This window comes from Geotrypetes seraphini, chromosome 5 (genome assembly GCF_902459505.1).
Source record: "Geotrypetes seraphini chromosome 5, aGeoSer1.1, whole genome shotgun sequence".
In the NCBI taxonomy this organism is placed as follows: Eukaryota; Metazoa; Chordata; class Amphibia; order Gymnophiona; family Dermophiidae; genus Geotrypetes; species Geotrypetes seraphini.
In genome coordinates, this window is record NC_047088.1 from 146,176,201 (window position 1) to 146,196,102 (window position 19,902).

The 19,902-nt window shown below is 40.2% G+C and overlaps 1 protein-coding gene and 1 long non-coding RNA gene across 5 annotated transcripts in view; one reads left to right on the forward strand and one right to left on the reverse strand.

The window, feature by feature from the left end:
- Positions 1-1,161, forward strand: part of LOC117360742 — a 121,240-nt gene extending 120,079 nt beyond the window's left edge. Inside the window, exon 4 of the long non-coding RNA XR_004539504.1 lies at positions 946-1,161. This is a non-coding gene — a long non-coding RNA (uncharacterized LOC117360742). The remainder of the gene's footprint in view (positions 1-945) is intronic.
- The window catches only part of PARD3B (par-3 family cell polarity regulator beta), a 1,834,390-nt gene that overhangs the window by 1,432,203 nt on the left and 382,285 nt on the right, over positions 1-19,902 (reverse strand). The gene's annotated exons all lie outside the window — the stretch shown is intronic.

A 19,902-nucleotide genomic window follows, 5' to 3' on the forward strand; every position in this document is an offset into this window, starting at 1 on the left:
AATCACTATTTCAACTACAGACATGTTCTTAACGTTTCTTTACAAACTAGCCAATTAATTATACAGTGGAACCTCGGTTTGTGAGTAACCCAGTTTGCGAGTGTTTTGCAAGACGAGCAAAACACTTAGCAAACTTTTGTCTCGCAAACCGAGCATGTTCCAATACACGAGCACCTCCCCCTGCTCTAACCGGCATCGCAACCCCCCCCCCCCCCGTGAGAACCACATCGCACTCCCGTGCTGAAAGCGCCATCCGTCTTCCCTCCCTCCCAAACATGCTCCTTACCCCATCTGCTGCTTGTGCGAGTAAAAGAAAGCTCCCGCCTCTTCCCTGGGCTGGGCCTTGAGCATCTGCGCATGCTCAAGGCCTTCTGGCTCTCATACTCTCTGACATCTCGTTCTCTCCGAGAGAACGAGAGCCAGAAGGCCTTGAGCATGCGCAGATGCCAAAGGCCCAGCCCAGGCAAGAAGCGGGCACTTTCTTTCACTCGCACAAGCAGCAGATAGGGTAAGGAGCATGTTAGGGAGGGCGGATGCCGCTTCCAGCACGGGGGTGCGATGCGGTTCTTGCAGGGGGGTTGCGATGCCGGTTCAGGGGGTGTGATGCCGGTTAGAGCAGGGGGGGAGGGGGGTGATGGAGCAGCGCCGGTAGCCTTGGGGGAGGGGAGGAAGAGGAGGTGGAACGAATCAAAGCGAGTTTCCATTCATTCCTATGGGGAAACTTGCTTTGATATACGAGTAACTTGGTTTACGAACATGCTTCTGGAACGAATTATGCTCGTAAACCAAGGTTCCACTGTATATCAAATATTTTTTTAAAACCTATCAGCTTTGCAAAATATATATAGTACATATTTCTATCAAATGGATGTTTGTGTGTATACAGAGAAGAGGAAGATTCTTACTGCTATTTTTTTGTTGTTTTTTTAAATCAAACCATTAAAGTATTTAGACCTTTTACACAGTGCGGAGGATGGATGAATTAAAGAAAGAAATCAGAGTAAACATGAATAGCACCAATTTTAAATCAAGGACTGATGAGCCCAAAGACTTTTTTCTCTGATTCATTCTGTGACTTAATGGCAGTCATTACTGCTGTAGAAATGTAATTCACACCAACAGTTTTAAACTAGAAGCTGTACGGTAGTATTCTGTATCCTATGCTCTCTTCCTTCTCCAATGATCATCATGAGGCATAGTCTTTTTCAGGTAATATAATAAGATCATCTTGATATATGCACAATAAAATCTCACCTTTTCAGACTTGGGAAATTTGGAAACAATGTGGGAAAATAATCTTTAGGGATCTTGTGAAATGAAAATGCAATTTTATTTAAAAAATGCTTGAAAAAAAAGAGCACAATCTAGATGGGAATAAACTACTGCAAAAACAAACATAAATAATTTCCAACTGATATACTCTTCTGCTTAAGGAAGGAAAATAATGGTCAGAAAATAAAGGAAATTTGAACCCACAGACTCAAATGAGTCAAGAAGAGGATCCAACATGCTGAGACATGATTATTATTTCTCTTATTATGATGAGGTATACCAATCATCCTCTGGAAAGCAGAAACCCAAAAAAGAACAATCTGCTAGAACCTGGAAGCCAAAGGAAAACACCTCATTTACATATGAGCAAGCATGCTTAGAAATACCCTTATAGAGGTAGTAGGACTACAGTCTGATTTTGAACAGGAGTATAAAATTAAAGGAAATCACCACAGGTCCAAGTGGCATGGACCGCAACCGATGAAGCAATTGAACTCACCCTAAGGAAAAAGGGACCCCTTCCATTGGACCTCTGAGCCCAGAGTGACTAATAGTGAGTTCTAAGCAACAAGAATTCCAAGGGTAACCCTTGTGAGGATACATGCTGGCTTTTGCATAACCCCAGTAATTCCTTTTTAAAAATGTGTGCACTGATCTCTGTCAGAGCTTTGCTAATCTTCTCTATCAAGATTTTGTAAAATGTAGGAAATCCTATGATTTATTACAAGTACACACAATATTTGCATCCTTGCATCATGAATCATTAGTGATCCAACATTTATTATTATTGTAATATCTTTTTAAGCACACTGGTGCAGTAATGGTTAAATTTTTTGGTAGAACTCAAAACAGTTTTGCTGGCTGTTTGTTTTCATGAAAGAAAGGAATTTCCAATACAGTATACACATTTCTGAAAGTTTTTCCAATAAAGATGTACAATTCAGTAGAAGTATTACTTAGTTTCATTGTCAAGAGAAGGGCAGTGCACCAAGAAAATAGGTCTCTAAAGGTACAGAACAGCAGTAAAATATTATTAGGAAGTTCAAGAATAGTAGGGGAAAGAGCTATAGCGGATAAGCAATTCTACCCATTCCATTAAAAGTGTGATTTAATTACTATGTTGCCAGAACTCCTTAATGGAATTATAGCTTTATAATTCACAGTTATCTTTTCATTTTGTTTATATTTCTGTCAGACCTCAACTTTAAATTTCAAGTAATATCCTAGCTGTTCCAGAACTCGGCCACACTTCCAGCAACAGAGCATGAAGGATGATGATTCTGCTCAATGTGAACTCTTGTAATAAACCGAACTGCTTCTGTTACAATAGAATCCATAATTATTAAGTTTTCACTATAATCGTCCAACTAGTGGCCATCCAGCTCAGTATCACTTTCAAATAAATATAGCCTTAAGGCAAGCAGTAAAGATATGTTTGTGCATGCTAAAATAACATATAGTAGGTCTTTAATAGTTAGGGCAGTCCATCGCAAGCATATTAACAAGCACAAAAATGCCTATAAAAATGTAAATAACTAATATATGCACATTAATTAATTAACAAAAGAACAGCCTTACTGGGTCAGCCCAAAGGTCCATCAAGCCTAGTAGCCTGTTCTCACGGTGGCCAATTCAGGTCACTAGTACCTGGCCAAAATCCAAAGAGTAGCAACATTCCATGTCTTAATAACAGACTATGGACTTTTCCTCCAGGAATTTGTCCAAACCATCTTAAAACCAGCTCCACTATCTGCTTTTACCTGTCTAATTTAAAGCATATTATAAAGAAGACAGCGCATAATGCTTCACTTATCTTTGAACTGTTTACTTAAACAGATGAAGTTGCTAAACAATGCAATAGTGCTGTTTTTTTTAAATGTTCATACATCATATATCTCAGCAGGTGTTGCGACTGAATATATTCCCCGCAATGTTAATGTGAGAAGTGCTCTTCATTAGAGGTAATTTTGAATTGTGTACCCTAATGGGATAAAGTTATATTTTGTATATCAAGGGATTTTTAGTAAAAAATGCATAAATTTAATTTAAAAAATAAGAAGTTCATAAATAGGTGTAAAAATACACATAGTGGACACAAGAAGTAAGGTAATTGTGTAGCTAGTCCTTTAAATGTGAAGGTATTTTGATCAATGAAAGATACCTCCATCCACATTTAAGCCAAAGGTGATTTCAATGAACCTTGACGTGGTGTTCTGAGATCTTTTCCTTCCCCTAGGAACATAAGCAGTAGGTGAAAAAAATCAACCCTCATCTGTAGTTTTGTAGAGCAGCATCTCAATTAAATGTATAATAGATTAGCAACTAAACTGCAATATGCATCAGCCTAATTCTCGGTGGGTTGTTTTTTTTTTTTTTATTTTCTTATTTATTAATAGGTTCAAATTACAAATCAAGCAATAACCACTTGTCCTGAAAAGTGATATCTGATGAAGAAAAAGAAAGGAGAAACCTCTGCATCATTATAAGCAAAACAATATTATGGAATATTTCACTCAAGTCCACATTAAAGAGATCCAAGACTTTAAAAATAGAAGGAAAAAAAAGAATGTAAAGAAGTTACCCTTACATAATTTTGGGATACAACAATATTCAAGGATAGCTTTCAACCCCCACCTACACATATCATTGCCAAAAACACAATTAAATGAGATGGTTCAAAGAAAACATATTTAATAAACTGATACCTATCACTGGCTTTTACAAAGCTGCAATGCAGGTAGGGTTACCAAATTTCCTCTTGAAAAAAAGGACATGTGGCCCTGCCCCATTCTGTCCCCAGTTCCACCCTGTTCTGCCACCAGTCCCATCCCCATTCTGCCCCTAGACCTGCCCCCACACAGACCTCGTGTCTTCTTCCCTGAATTCCAGGACACGTCTAGAGGGCCTCTGAACATGATGTCAATACAATGACATCACAATGATGTGTGATGCCATCACATCAACATCCGTGCATGCACAGAGATCCTCCAGACATGGCCATCAGTTCAGTGACTTCCAAAACCTGGACAAACTGCCGACAAATATCATCCTATTTTGGGCCATGACACCAATAATGTTTCATAACATTCATTCCTACCAAAACGTGCAGAACACAGATAAACCCTATGCATATACAGGATCACAAACTAAAAATCCTAATATACACAAACAAAACCCTAAGATTACCAGGCTCTGCATGCAGTACAACACCAGAGAAATAGAAAGAAATACATTTCTTCTGAACAGTACAAATTCAGCAGATGTAAATTCTGAAAACTGACAAATTTCAATCACTTTTCCTACCTTTGTTGTCTAGTGATTTTATTTTTCTATTCATTTCTTCCCAGACTCTGGTTGCACTTTGTTCTGTCTGTGCTCTTAACTCTGTTTCCAGGGCCTTCTTATCCATTTGCTGTTTTTCTCTCCTTCACTTTCTGCCCAACATCCATCTTTGGCATTAACTTTTAACGCTCAACTTTCTTCCATTTTTCTGCTTCCTCCTCAGATCTATCTACTTTTCTATGTCTTCCCTTCCCATCTATCCAAGCAATCTCTCTTCTCCCTCTCTCTGCCTTTCCCCACTATCCAAGTATGCCAACTCCTCCCTCTTTCTTCTTCCCTATTCCCATCTATCCATAAACAGCATTTCTTCCAAATCTCTTCCCTTCCCCACCCCTCCCATCCCTGTATACCATCTCCTCCCTCTCTTTCCCTCTTCTGAGGTCTAACATCTATCTTCCCCCTTTTCTCCTCCTATGGTCTGAGATCTTTATCCTCTCCTTCCCACAGTCTGGCATCTCTCTCCCCTCCTTCCTTTCCCTCCTCCCCCTTTGTGGTCTGGCATCTGTCTGTCTGTCTCTCCCTTCCCCTCCCCCCTGCCGTAGTTTGCCTCACTCTCCCTTCTTTTCCTGATCCGGTAGAGAAAGCTTCTGGTTCACCGAAGGCAGTGTGTTTGCTTCACTCATGCTGCCGATGGCCAAAAGTTACAGCAATGCCAGATGAGCAAGCATTGGACTCTGCAAGGGAGGGAGGGAGGACTCTGGATAGGTGTGTTATTGGGGGGGAAGGCCTTCAGATAGGTACGCAAGCTACTATAGGGTTACTAGATGTATGGTTTCCCCGGACAAAAGCTGTAAAAAAAATTTTAAAACACCCAGATTCCTTACACAGTCCTCAAAAAGAGGACATGTCCGTGGAAATCTGGACATCTGGGAACGCTAGATAGAGGTTTCTACTGTGGGCCGGTAAGGTAAATGCTCAAAAGCTCATAAAATTTCTGTGGATGATTTTCTAAAATATAAGCTTTTTAAGACAAAATCCACTTTTATCAAATGCATTAAATGAGTCTGGCAGGTGAGTAAATATGCATGAAGATGGACTGAATGTGGTAAAAGGCAAGGAATCTGTTTGGGATAAATATTGCAGGTTCAAAGAACCCAGATACTTTGCATCTGCACTACAGCACCACAAAAATTTAATAGAAGTAAAATTACCAGGCATATTCTCTCTCTCCCAGCCTAATCTTATCCCCTTTTAGGAAGCAAATCTTAAGTGCTTTCTACACAGATAAACATGTTTACACATTCAAAAGTCTGTGAAAGCTGTCTTTTATCTATGTTATAATCTTTTAAATCCAAGTAACAGTTTCTCTTATGCCACAAAGCTCCTTAGCTTTAACATCATTTTCTCCAACTTCCTGTCTCTGACTTCCTCTCTGACTTCCTGTCTCTGTCTTGCTCTCTGACTTCTCTCCTTTAGTTCTTCCCCTCTTTGACCATTATCTAGTAACTTCCACACTAAACCACTGTCCTCCACAGTCCAGCCACTACCAGCACATTTAAGAAATCTGTTCCTCTGATCTCATGTTTACTCAGCTTTGTCCTACTGTCATCCCTTCCATGTGCAGAATCTTCTATTAATTTCAACTGCAATTCTTCCTGCTGCCTTTAACCATTCTATGACCAAATGACCATCTACTACTACTACTTATTTCTATAGTCCTGCTAGATGCATGCAGCGCTGTATATCTCACACCTCTCTTTTGTTTGTTTTTTTTCCAAATTATTTTTTTTAACAACTGCAAAGGAACATACAACCAGGAGCAGAATAATCAGAAACACAAAACAGAGCAGTCTCTTTTGAATGCTCCCATATTAAAACTACAGTTCAACTCCAATGCCTTGACTTTCTTTCATCTCAAGCCATTCATAGCCTACTACAATCTGACTTTAGTGTATTTGGATTTTCAAATGGCATTTGACAAAGTACTTCATGAAAGACTTCTGAGAAAATTAGAAAGTCATGGGATAGGTAGTAATGTCCTATTTTGGATTAAGAACAGGTTAAAAGATAGAAAACAGAGAGTAAGGTTAAATGGTCAATACACCTCTCCCTCCGTATTTGCGGTGGATACGTTCCAGCTATAGCCGCGAATATGGAAAAACCGCGAATAACTAATGTATATGTTATTTGCGGTTTTTTGTAAAAGATATCCTGCGAATAACATATACAATATTTATTCCTGGTTTTGTGAAAGGACTACTACTAAATACTATTAATATTCACAATGTTGGTGGAATGATACAGTACCATATTATTGAATACTGTAACAATATTTATTGAACAGTAAAAGTAAGCAGGCAAGCGATGTTCTCCATGCATACTGGGAAGCAGCATTTCACTCTATGGATGCTGGGAAGCAGAGTTTTTCACTGTACACGATGTAAACCAGCGATTTTCAGGGTGAAAGTTTTGAAACTTCGATTTTGTAGGAAAAAGCATGGAAGCAGAGTGAATGTTGGTAAACACTAAACTTTTTTTACAGTACAGCAAAAGTAAAGGAAGTTTAATCATGATGTAATTTTTGAGGGACAGAGTCACCTGACGAAAAATCGCAAATATGTGAAACCGCGAGTGCCGAAACCGCAAATACAGAGGGAGATGTGTATTCTCAATGCAGAAGGTTAAATTGTGGGGTTACCCAGGGATTTGTGCTGGGACCACTGCATTTTAACATTTATTGATGATCTAGAGATGAGAATAACTAGTGAAATAATTAAATTTGTTGATGACACAAAGTTGTTCAGTTGTTAAATCACAAGAAGATTATGAAAAACTAAAAGAGGACCTTGGGAGTCTGGGCATCAAAATGGCATACAACGTTTAATGTGAACAAGTGTAAAGTGATGCATCTGGGAAAGAGGAATCTGAACTATAGCTACTCAATGCAGGGTTCCACATTAGGAATCCTCACCCAGGAAAAGGGTCTAAGGTGCATCGTTGAATATACATTGAAACCATTGCATTTCAGTGTGTGGTGGTGGCTAAGAAAGCAATGAGAATGTTTGGAATTATCAGTAAAAGAATGGAAAATAAAGATGAGAATGTTACAATTCCCTTGTATAACACCATAATGCAGCCACACCTCGTGTGCAATTCTGGTCACCACATCCATTCTAATTTTTAAAATCTATTTCAGCTGCATGGCTATCTAGTTCTATGTATAAGATACATATATTGGAGACATCTCATTTCACCATGACTGACTTTTGAATGATAAATTTGAATAGTTATAAGTAACTGATTAGGGCCTCAGTATTGTTATAAAAACTGTATCTGACAAGCATATCTGGCAATTAAATATTTACCAATTGCAAACTTAAAAGGAAAACACCAAAAAAGCTTTCAGAAAGAAAACTTGGCACATTCCAGTTTAGGACATTTGGTGTTATGATAAAATGATATTTTAAAGAATGCATAGGCAGGAGTGGGGAAAGTTTATAAAAATAAATCTATATTAATCACTCACTGAAAACTATTTTGTTTTGGGGTTGTTGTTTTTTTTCTAAAAAGTAGCCATGCATACTGGCATTAAATAGATTATAAGTTCTTTAAAACAGAATTATCTGATAACACTTGACAAATCTTGCCTATAACAGAGAGCAGTTTATGTTTATTAGTTACTTGCTATACTGCCCTTCAATGTACTGTATATATATATATTTTTTTTTTAAATTATGATTTCATGTACCACTTACATGGACTAAAAAGATATCAAAGTGGTTAACACTGAAGAGCAGTATAGCAAGTAACTGATTCTTAGACCATTATGCCATTGTTTACATTTCATGTACTTTAAGGCCTGGATTCTGTATAGGACGTTGATCCCGGGCATCCTATACAGAATCGGGCCTATACCCGCCCAAAGTTAACCTGATTCTGTAACAGACGTCCATGTTGCAGATGCCGGTTACAGAATCGAGTTTAACGTGCCCAACATCCCTCCTCGGACCCCCCCAACAGCCCCCCTGAAGATCGCCGGCAGGAGGGTGCCCAACTCTTCCTGCCGGACCCCCCAATGCCCTCCCTAAGATCACCGGCTGGAGGGTACCTAACCCCTCCTGCCGACCCCAATGGCCCCCCAAAGATCGCCGGCAGGAAGGTGGCCAACCCCTCCTGCCGGACCCCCCCCCCAGCGAACCCCGGAACCCCCCTTGACCTTACCAGCAAGTTGGACCAGACGGCTCCGCGCACGTCTGGCCAGCAGTTCCGCCTCCGTCCAAATGAGGCGGGCCCGCCCCTACCCTGCCCAACCCTCAGGATCCTAGAGCCTGATTGGCCCAAGCGCCTAAGGCCCCTCCTATAGGTTTTGGTGGAGGAAAGAGGCTCTTTTTGATAACCCAAAAAATTCTATTTTGATACCATTGATCATAGAATTTTATTGAACTGTTTACATTCCATTGGTTTAAGTGGAAAAATACTTCCCTGATTTGATTAATTTTTGCCTAAGAGGAAGTACTGTGTATAAAGAAAGCATGAAATCATCAGAAATAGTATGTCACACAGGGATTCCTCAAGCATACTGTTTGCCAGCTATGCTATTCAATAGCTTTTTACTAACATTATGTACACTGTTAAATTGTTTAGGACTTCAATTTCACCTTTATGCAAATGATATTCAGTTTTTGATCAGTACAGACAAGTCTGCTGAAGACAGTACTGAAATGCTGAGACTGTTTACACAATCTATTGGCCAATGGATATATGGAAACCATCTGAAATTAAGTATGTCTAAAACCCAAATAATGGAAATTCCATCTAATATTATAATTGATAATGTGGTGATTCAAGTAGTTTGTAAACTTTGTAATTTAAGGGTGGATTCTAGATTCAAATTTGACCATGAAACATCAAGTTCACAAAATAACCTTTTTCAAAACTTAGGTTGACAAGGAGAATGAGATATGGATTACCTAAGTCAGATAACTTTAGATTAGTGATCCAGAGAATTGTGATGTCATGTTTTGATTATTATAATAGCCTATTGAATTGTTTATCTAGAAATTTGTTAAAAGGTTTACAATTTGCTCAAAATGTTATAGCCAGGATTCTAACCAGGTGTCCATGACATTTCACAAATTTCACCAGCTCTGAAACAATTGCACTGGTTGCCTACTGAACAGACAATTAAATTTAAGATATACTTTTAAAGTTTAAAATAATTGCATATCTGTTGTTATCGTTTCAAATCTCCAAATGTACCAGCCACCAAGGGTATTGAAAGCCGCTAATAAGGCATGGCAGGAAGTACCCTGCCTTTTAAAAAGTTAGAGTAAAGGAATATTAATTCTCAGTTTTGTATATACCGTATTTGCCGGCGTATAAGACGACTTTTCAGTACCTTAAAATCCTCCCCAAAGTCGGGGGTCGTCTTATACGCCGGGTACTGTTTTACATGTACTTACTTTACATTACAGAGCTGCACGGGGACGCCCCTAGGGTCGCGGGGATCCCGTGGGGACGCCCCCTAGGGTCGCGGGGATCCCATGGGGACGCCTCCGAGGGTCGCGGGGCTCCTGCAGGGCTGGATGCTCAGTCTTCTGGATGTATGCGGCTCTTCTTCTCCCTACCTTCTCTGCTTGCAGCACAGAGCCGAACGGAAGTCTTCCCGACGTCAGCGCTGACGTCGGAGGGGAGGGAGGGCTTAAACAAAGCTTAAACAAAGCCCTCCCTCCCTCCGACGTCAGCGCTGACGTCGGGAAGACTTCCGTTCGGCTCTGTGCTGCAGGCATGGCAGGTAAGGAGAAGGAGAGTAGCCTCGCGGTACCAAGAGAGAGGGGCGGCCGCCCCGCCCCGGTTGCAGCACAGCCGGCCAGGTTCCCTTACTTTTGTGGCACTTCCCCGACCGACCGATAACAGCCCGGGTCCGACAATCCTCCCTGCCCTGTAGCCGCGAATCTAAATACCTTCTTACAGCAGCTGTAAGAAGGTAATTTAAATTTGCGGTTAAGGGCAGGGAGGTTTGTCGGACCGGGGCTGTTGTCGGTCGGTCGGGGAAGTGCCACAAAAGTAAGGGAACCTGGCCGGCTGTGCTGCACCCGGGGCGGTAGAGAAGGTGTGCGGAAGAAGGGGTAGTCTTATACGGCGAGTATAACACAAAACTCTATTTTTTAACTAAAAGTTGGGGGGTCGTCTTATACGCCCAGTCGTCTTATACGCCGGCAAATACGGTAATTATCCTAAGAATGCACTGCCACTACAGTTAAGAATGTTGTAGGATATGGAGCTGTTTAAAAACAGATTTAAAAATGTAGCTCCTACCCTTTACTTTAAGATGTGCAGTGAATGTATTTGGCTTCTTTTGTTTGTTGTTGTATCAGAGGATATATTTTTCTTCTTTAACCTCCCCCCCCCCCACACACACACAGAAACACTTTTTTACAAAACCATAGCACGGTTTTTAGTATCAGTCGCAGTGGTACCAGCTCTGATGCTCATAGGAATTCTATGAGCATTGGAGCTGTTACCACAACAGCCAACGCTAAACACCATGCTATAGCTTTGTAAAAAGAGGAAGGGGAGTGGGTAAATTAGTTAACTCTATTTACACTCATGTTTCCTTCCAAGATGCTAATTTTTTAACATTTCTATAAAGAAGAACACCAGATTCATCTGGTGTGATATAACATTGGCTGAGCTGATGTCACCTGCTGGTAATATTTATTGAATGGTGGTGTGGGTAAAATGGGGGGGAAGAGGGTGAGGGGAATATACTATGAGGTGTTGTTAAGGGTCAGTAGAATAAGGATTGACAAGTTTATAAGAGGTAAGAAAGGGTTAATAGACAGAGCTTGTAAGAAAGAAAAATGATTAGGGTGTTTTCTAAGGTGATGGGGGTGGAGCAGTCACTGGATTGGTTGGATGTTGTGGCAGGCTGGAGTGAGTTCTGTGAGGAAAGGAGAACAGTTGAATAGTCTCGTCAGAAAAAAAAAGTATCCCTCCCTCCCTCCCTCCCATGTGTGTTGGTGTCATGTTTTGTGTCAGTGTTGCGGGGTGGGGGGGGGCTACAGGTTATATGTCGACTTGGGTGGGTTTGGTTGAGCTTATGGGGTTCGGGGAGGTGATCACAGTTTTGGGTGGGGTGAAAATGGGGTTTGGCCCAGTTGGATCTGGGAGGTGAGCAGTTAATAAATAAATAAATGTAACACTCATATGCAACACTGCTGCAAGAGGAAGCATGACCTTGCATCACCGTGGGTCATTGTTTGGGAAGAGGGGAAGCATGGCCTTGCGTCACCATGGGTCATTGTTTGGGAGGAGGGGAAGCATGGCCTTGCGTCACCATGGGTCATGTTTAGGGGAATGTTATAAGTTTACAGACTTAATGGGAGCCTAGAAATTGTTTGATTGTGGTGGTATAGAAAAATAAAGTTATGCTATGTTATATAGTTTCAACACCGAATAGCTCCCTGGGGATGTGTGAAATATGCATTGGGGGTTTGTTGGTTTTGGACACGGATTGTATTGTAAGTGGAGATAATATTCAGATAGATAATAAAGCTCGGCCAAATATTTATTACAATAAAATTGAGTTGTGTGATTATTGATTGATGGTTGCAGGTGATGGGAATGCGAATGCTAGTGTTAATAACATTTTTTTTAAATGATTGAAAACAATATTATTTAAGCAGGCTTATGATGAGGGTTAAAATTGCAGTAGAAGCAGTTGATGGCATTTATTAGATTAGACATTCAGATGGTGCAATAAGGATGAAGATTTATACAGGGTGTTGAACTAAATTGTCTTAGTATTATAATTATCTCCCCCCACTTTTTATAAAATCACAGAAGTGTTTTTTAGCGCAGGTGGGCACATTGAATGCTCTGTGCTGTTCCCAAAGCTTATGATGGGGGGAACTTTACATATATACTAGATTTGTGGTAGCATGCACATAAATGTTTTGTATTAACAGTAATTAAGGTTAGACAATCTTGTTGGAGAGAGAAATAAAGTGGAAAAGATCCAGCATGCGAAAGAAGGAGTTAGAGGGAAGAAAAGAAATCCAAAGCAAATAACCAATCCCAAAGCATATCTTTTTGCTTTTACTTGAACTGTTACAAAACTAAGCCATATACAGTATAATCTCGTTATAACGGACTCGCTTATAATGGAACCTTGCCTATAGCGGACAAGGTCCGCTGGTCCCGGCCAAGCACCATTATAAACATACAGAAAATCATCGTATATAGCAGACTCGCATATAACAGACTTTCGGCTATAACGGACAGATATTTTGGTCCCCAGAGCCGCTTTTAGCTGTAGTTTTATTTGGCTATAATGGGCATGCAGGCTCTGCCTACAAGGCACGTAGTATGCCGGTGATATAGTATCAAAATCCAGCCTAGAAAAAAAATGACAGAGTATTTTTCTTTCCAGTACAATATTCTGGTTTGCAATCATTTTGTGCCATAGCAATGTTTTGCTGAGTTTTGTTATTGATGTTGCTGATATGCTTGTGCAGTGACTGTTGTTCATCGATTTATGTTGTTTCAAGTTGCTCTAAATAAAGTTGATGTTTTTTTTTTTTACTTCTTTATTGATTTTTAATCTAAAACAGTGTCATACAAATGAACAAATAGTAAGTATTACATACATTACACTAATATCTGTACAGATAACATATATATCATTTAAGATTTTCAGTTATCCTACATATAATAACATAATATATAGTATAAATAAAGAATAAAGTTATCCAAATGTCCCCATCAATATTTATTCCCCTTCCTCCAACCCCCCAACCCCCATGGATGTGTAAAGGTAAATGAACAAAAGGAAAGATAAGATAAATATACATTATTATAATTTTACAAATTTAGTCAATGGGCTCCAAACTTTATTAAATACACCACTAAATCCCCTACACTCTGCATTAATTCTTTCATATCTATATGTGGTGCACACGTTCACCCACCAAAAAAGTATAACTTATTCTGTCATGGTTCTTCCAATTACTTGTTATCAATTGAATGGCTATACCTGTCATGATCATAAATAGACGACTCTTATATTTATCTAGAGTGGGTTTCACATGTAATATCGTTCCACAAATTATAGCCTCATATGATAGTGGAATGTTTGAATCCAAAACTAAATTTATTTGTCCCCAAATTGACTTCCAAAATATAAATATAAATGGACAAAAATATAGCAGATGATCCAAAGTCCCTTTATCAATATGACAATGCCAGCATCTATTAGACTTAAGTTTTTAAAAAATGCAACTCTGGATATAACAGACTCTGAATATAACAGACCATTTTTCCAAGTTCCTTGAAGTCCATTATAACGCAATATACTGTATTCTCAATTGCTATCATTTATGATATGAAATCTACTGTGCAACTATGAACTTAGTTTAAATACAATTTGTTCTGTTAAACAAGAATATTAAGGAGTCCTTTTACTAAGGCGCACTAGCTGTTTTAGAGTTCGCTAAATGCTAACACGTCCATTATATTCTTCGTAAAAAGACCCCTAAATTTGCTAAAAAATCATTTAACAATCTTTTGGAGAAAAATGCTTGTGAATTACAGTCCCAATCTAGACATTTTACTCGCATATTTATTTATTTTTAACGTTTATACTCCACTTATAAACTAAGCAGTTTACAATAAAAATAACTTACATAAATACATAATAAAACATAAAATCATGACCTCAACATTCTTTTTTTTAATTATTTTTCTTAATTTTTAATAATACAAGCAATAACGCTTTACAGAAACTCTAGCAACAATAATACATAATCACATCCTGATTAACAGTTGTATTTTAAATGTTAAATCAAAAGAAACAATTCTCAGTTATATTATAGTCCTCATATAAGGGGAGAGAGACAAGAGTGAAATCTAACAAATAAAGAAATTATTCCCATATTTCAAGGAAATAAATAGGTACCTTCAAGCACTAATATATACCAACACTATTAACAATGGGTTATCTTAGGATGTAGCAGACACCCCCTTCCCTTCAAGAAAAACACGCAACTGCTCTGGCTCATAGAAAACATATTTGGTATCTTGGTACAGAACAAAACACTTACAAGGAAACCTTAATTGAAATGTAGCCCCTAAACAAACAACCTTTTCATGAAATAAAATAAATTTTTCCTTCTTATTTGAGTCCACTTAGAGACATCTGGAAATATATATATTTTTTTCCCAAGACAAAACATCTGTTTCATAGTATAATACAATCTTAAAATTGACTCTTTATCTTGATGAAAAACAAATGAAACTATCATTGTAGCTCTCCCTATTATTTTGACCTCAGATGTCTCTGATATTGCTGATAAATCCTGCTGAGGAGCAGCATTTGTCTCTTTTAATGTTTTATTTAGGTAATAAACTTTTTGAGTAGGTGGTATATTTGTGTCCAAAATTTTCAAAGTTAATAGCAAAAAGTCTCTAAAGATCTCTCTGGCGGATTTATACTTAGCTACTGGAAAATTCAAAATTCTCAGATTTAATGATCTATTTTGATTCTCCAAATTTTCTATTTTCCGGAGGAGAAAAGCTTTATCCAGCACTTGCTGTTTAATAGTATTTTTAGACTCTTGAACACTCTGTTGAATTTCTCCTATCTTCTCCTGATGATTCTGTACCAAAGTATCTAAATTCTTTAACTTATTAGATACTTGAGACAAAGGTGCGATAAAGTTTATACATACTGATTGGAGGTTGTCAATTGCAAACCATGGAGAATCCATTGTCACCACTGCGGATTAGCGAGTGGCTTAAACTCCGGTAGCCGGCAAAGATCTTGTTCAGCTAGTGGTTCCCCACGCTGATTCGTGCCTCTTCCGAGTTCAGCTCCATTCGCTCCCAGTGCGTCCCCTTCATCTCGTTGAGATGACCCGGAAGCCATAGTGACTTCTCCTAACTGGGTTACTTGCGTTGGAGACCCCGAAGCACTCGATCCAACCCGAGGTCCCTCAAAACTTCAGTCCTCCCTTAGCAATCCTCCAGGATCGGGAGGGGGGTCAGGTCCCCTGAGTGAAACTTCACTCTCCAAGCTGAATCGCTCCTGGGATCCAGCAGTGGAAACACCCGACGCTGAAGGAACTGTAAAAGCTGTTATTACAGTTTGTTGCTGCGTTGATGATACCGGCAGAGGCAGAGGGAAACTCCCCTGCCTATCTCTCCTCTTAGGCATGAAAAAGTGAGTAATAAATCTTTCTGAATAAAATATTTAAAACGCCGATGAGAGAGCTCACGCTCACACTTCCTACCATGACCTCAACATTCTTTAAACAATTCATAGCTAGCTCGAATCTCTACAAAATCTTACAGCATTTCATCATTATGAATACATGCTTGACTTGGCTACAATATTCTACCATATTTTGATGCTTGTTAACAACACAGGGCAGCAAATCTGTATAAAAGAGTAATACAAAAACAAAAAAGTGCTAATTTCTAACCTTGTTTTTAGTATCTTATTATTGAAAGGTGAAAATAAAAAAAGGGAACTGTGAATGAATGTTTGCCTATTTCATCTTGCAAATTCAGTGCATCTATTGCTCTAATTATATTATCATTAACATCTCAAATTCAGTGTGTGCATACAGAAACCTGCAAAAATATGCTCTGAAAGAAATTGTTATATACAGTATTGACTTCATTAGCTTATACACAGTCGAGTTACATTATTATAACCATCTCCTAATATCCAGGATAACTGCCTCTGGAGAGTGGTTCAGTAAGATGCTGGATGGTTGCTAGAGGTATCTGGAGCCAAGCAAACTTAGCAGTGTTTATAAAATGTTTGGATAATTTCCTAAAAGATAAGTCTATAAGTCATTATTAAGATGGCTTAGGGAAATCCACTACTTATTCCTAGGATAAGCAGCATAAAATTTGTTTTTCTCCTTGGGATCTTGCCAGGTACTTGTGACCAGGGATAGCGGGCTTGATGGACCTTCAATCTGTTCCAGTTTGGCAACACTTATGTTCTAATACTACCAATTCTAAACACACAAATACCAACATCACAACCTTTAAAAAGAATGCAGTGAATATATAAAACAGCAATATGCATCTCATTGGAAAAGCCAGACATATCAGACTGATGTAGATCCCCAAACAAACCAGCCAGCAGAATCTCACACCTTGGTCACATGCAGATATACAAGGACCAAAAATTAGAAATTGTCTTGTAGGCCAGCATCATTCCAGATGTGCTGTGCCGTGCCCTACCTTACATAGACACTCCAAATAAGAGGTTTAGAGAACTAAGCCTCCCCCACCTCAAGCCAGTCCAAGTGCCCTTGCACGCCTTCATTTCTGCCACGTGATCCATTTACTTATGTCTATCACTGCTGGTAACAATACTACAGTGATTACGACAAGTTGCTTCGGGGCCTTTTCAGTGATGTATCCCACTTCTTCTGATGCCACTTCCTGTTTCCAGGCAGGCAGGGTGCGTCACAGGGAGGGCCCCGAAGCAGCTTGTAGTAATCGCTGCAGTATTGGTTCTGGCTGTGATAAGCATGAAAGTTACTGGATCTGGGAGGGGGGGAAATGAGATGTGCTACTTGGGGAGGGAGGAAGGAAGGAATGACAGGGAGAGGTGTTGCTGGACATGGAAAGGAGGGGGAAGGCCAGAATGGGAGAGGTGCTGCTAGATCCAGGGAAGGGGAAGGAAGTAGAAAGGATAGACAGGGGGAGGTAATGCTGGAGGATAAGGAGATGAGGAAGGGATAGACAGGAAGAGGTAATACAAGACCCAATGGAAAGGAGGGGGGGGGGAGGATGGTACAAACAGGAAGAGGTGCTTCTGGACCTAGTGGAGAGAGGAGGAAGAAGGAATGGACAGGGAGAGGTGCTGGACCCACGGTGAGGGATATGGAAAGTCAGGGTGGGAGTGGAGGGGAAAAGAGAGAGAGTGGACTAGGGGAGGGGAAGAAAGACTGGATGGGGGAAAGAGGAGACATATGCTGGGCTATGAGAGGGCTGCAGGAAGATATACTGGTCCCAGGGTAGGGGAGTGTAGGAGGAAAGGAAGAGGGGGTGATAAGGGAGAGAGAGAAGAGATACTTGGCATGGAGGGGGCATAGGGACAGAGAGGGGAAGTATTAGATGATAAAGGGACAGGAACCATGCTAACACTTTAGGGAGATAGGGGCACAGAGGGGCAATGCTGATCTCAGGGGGAGGGACAGTGGAACAGATGCTGGACAGGGCAAGATAGAGTCACAGATGGAAGATACTGAATATAGGGGGGAGGATGAGGAAAGGGACATCGAGGAGAGATGCTAGACATGGGGAGGGGAGAGGAACAGGGATAAAGAGAGGAGAGGCTGAACAGGATAGATAAGAAAGCAGAGTTAAGATGGATGGTGGATAAGGAGAGAGAAAAAAATGACACAAGGGCAGGCATCCATGGAAAAAAAGTTGAAAAAATAGAGAAAGCAAAAGAGAGACACTGAGCTTCAAGTGGATAACAAAATGCTCAGACTACAAGGGTAGAAAATTTTATTCAGAATTTATTAATTTGGAATATGTCAGCGGGGAGGGAGGGGGAGGGGGGGTTATGCATCTCTGATATCTTGTATTTCAGTTTCTGTTTCTTTAGTGTTGCAATACAACCAGTACATGAAGAGTCTGACTTCTTGAGGTTTCCATTTCAGCTGTTAGCCTTCATATCTATATTAGTGATCTATGGCCCCTTGTCTCTATTTTTGTGAATGTGACCAATGTGACTTTGCTAGCATGTACACTGGTTTCAGTATAAAGATCTTCCTGCAGATCCATTTGTTCTGTTTTCTAAGTCTTTGCTGTGTTCAAAATAAGTCCCTCACTATCCCTTCACTAACAACATAAATTTTCACCCTAAAAAAAAAACAAATTGTAGTTCTGCCCCAGCTTTTTTACCGATTTTCCTCTCTCTGTAATTCACCTTCATCTGACACAAGAATAGTACTATGAAATGCCACATCTAACTTTCACCCAAGCCTCTGCCTTTCTACTGTATGAGTTAATCAGAAATTTGAACTACATGGGCATGTAAGAGATGTGAGGTGAGAGAGAGAAAGAGAGGAACAGACAGGCTAAAGGCAGATGGCAAGTGAGAGAGGGAGAAAGAGGTAGATTGACTTCAGGTTTCTATGTAGACATAGGCGTCATCTATGAACACTTTTTTCAATCTACATTAGTTCAATTGCCTAAGAGACCTATATACTGTACATCTACTGGAGTTTATTTACACAGTTTAATTTTGGTAGTTAGGCCCCACCCAGTGAACTGTGCAAGGCTGAGTGCTGCCATTTGATGGAAATACCCTGAAAGGAGAAGGGAAAGAAATCTCTTCCTAGAGAATGACACAGGGACAAATTTGTCCCCATCCCCACAGGAACTCAATTTCCCTGTCCCATCCCCATGAGTTTTATCGCTGCCCCATTTCTGTAAGCTCTGCCTTAACAAAACAAGCCTTGAACACTTATGATTTTTAAGTGTTTGAGGCTTGTGCAGATGAGGACAGAGCTTGCAGGAATGGGGCAGGGATAGGAAAATAACTTGTCAGGATGAGAAAATGAGTTCTTGTGGGGACGGGAAAAAAATTTGTCCACATGTCATTCTCTACCTCTTCCCTCCTACAGTTTTGTAAAGGCATGTCAGGGGCCATGGGGTGAGCCTCTAGGCCACCAGGATGGTCTCTGGGCCTGCCTCGGGAGCAGATGGGTGTTGAGGTCAGGCCTGCTTTTGGGGGGTGTCTCTGGGTCTACCTCACAGGAGGGGGGATGTCAGGGTCAAGCCTGCCTCGGGGGTTGGGATCCGAGCCTGGGCCTGACTGGAAGGATCCACCAGGGCTAGGGTTTTGGGGATTTGGTTATTTAATTTATTTTTTAAGCGGGATGGTGGAACTGGGTTGCCTGATCTGTTTGGGTTTTTTGTTTTTGTTTGTTTTGTTTGTTTGTCAGTGCCTGAGCGTATCACTGCTCAGGCACCAGGAAAATAGGAGAGAATAATAAGCAGCAAATTACTGTTGCGATTTTAATGCAGCATGAATTGACCTGCTCATTATTCTGAGCATACTGCACAGTACTGGATGTACAGTAGAGTTTCCTCTACTGAAAATCAGTGAGGAAGTGCTCATAAATACCACCCGCTTTCTCACACCCCCAATGAAGCCTTGGTTAGTGTGCTGGAGAGGTAGCTGCAGGGGGTGTAGTCTTGAGTTCCTGTGGTGAATCGATTCGAATCAGTTTGATTTTTAAGAAAATCGGACTTACCGATTCGTCGGCCCCCTTGTTAGAGACCCGTTCAGGCTTTCCGTCTGCCACCGGA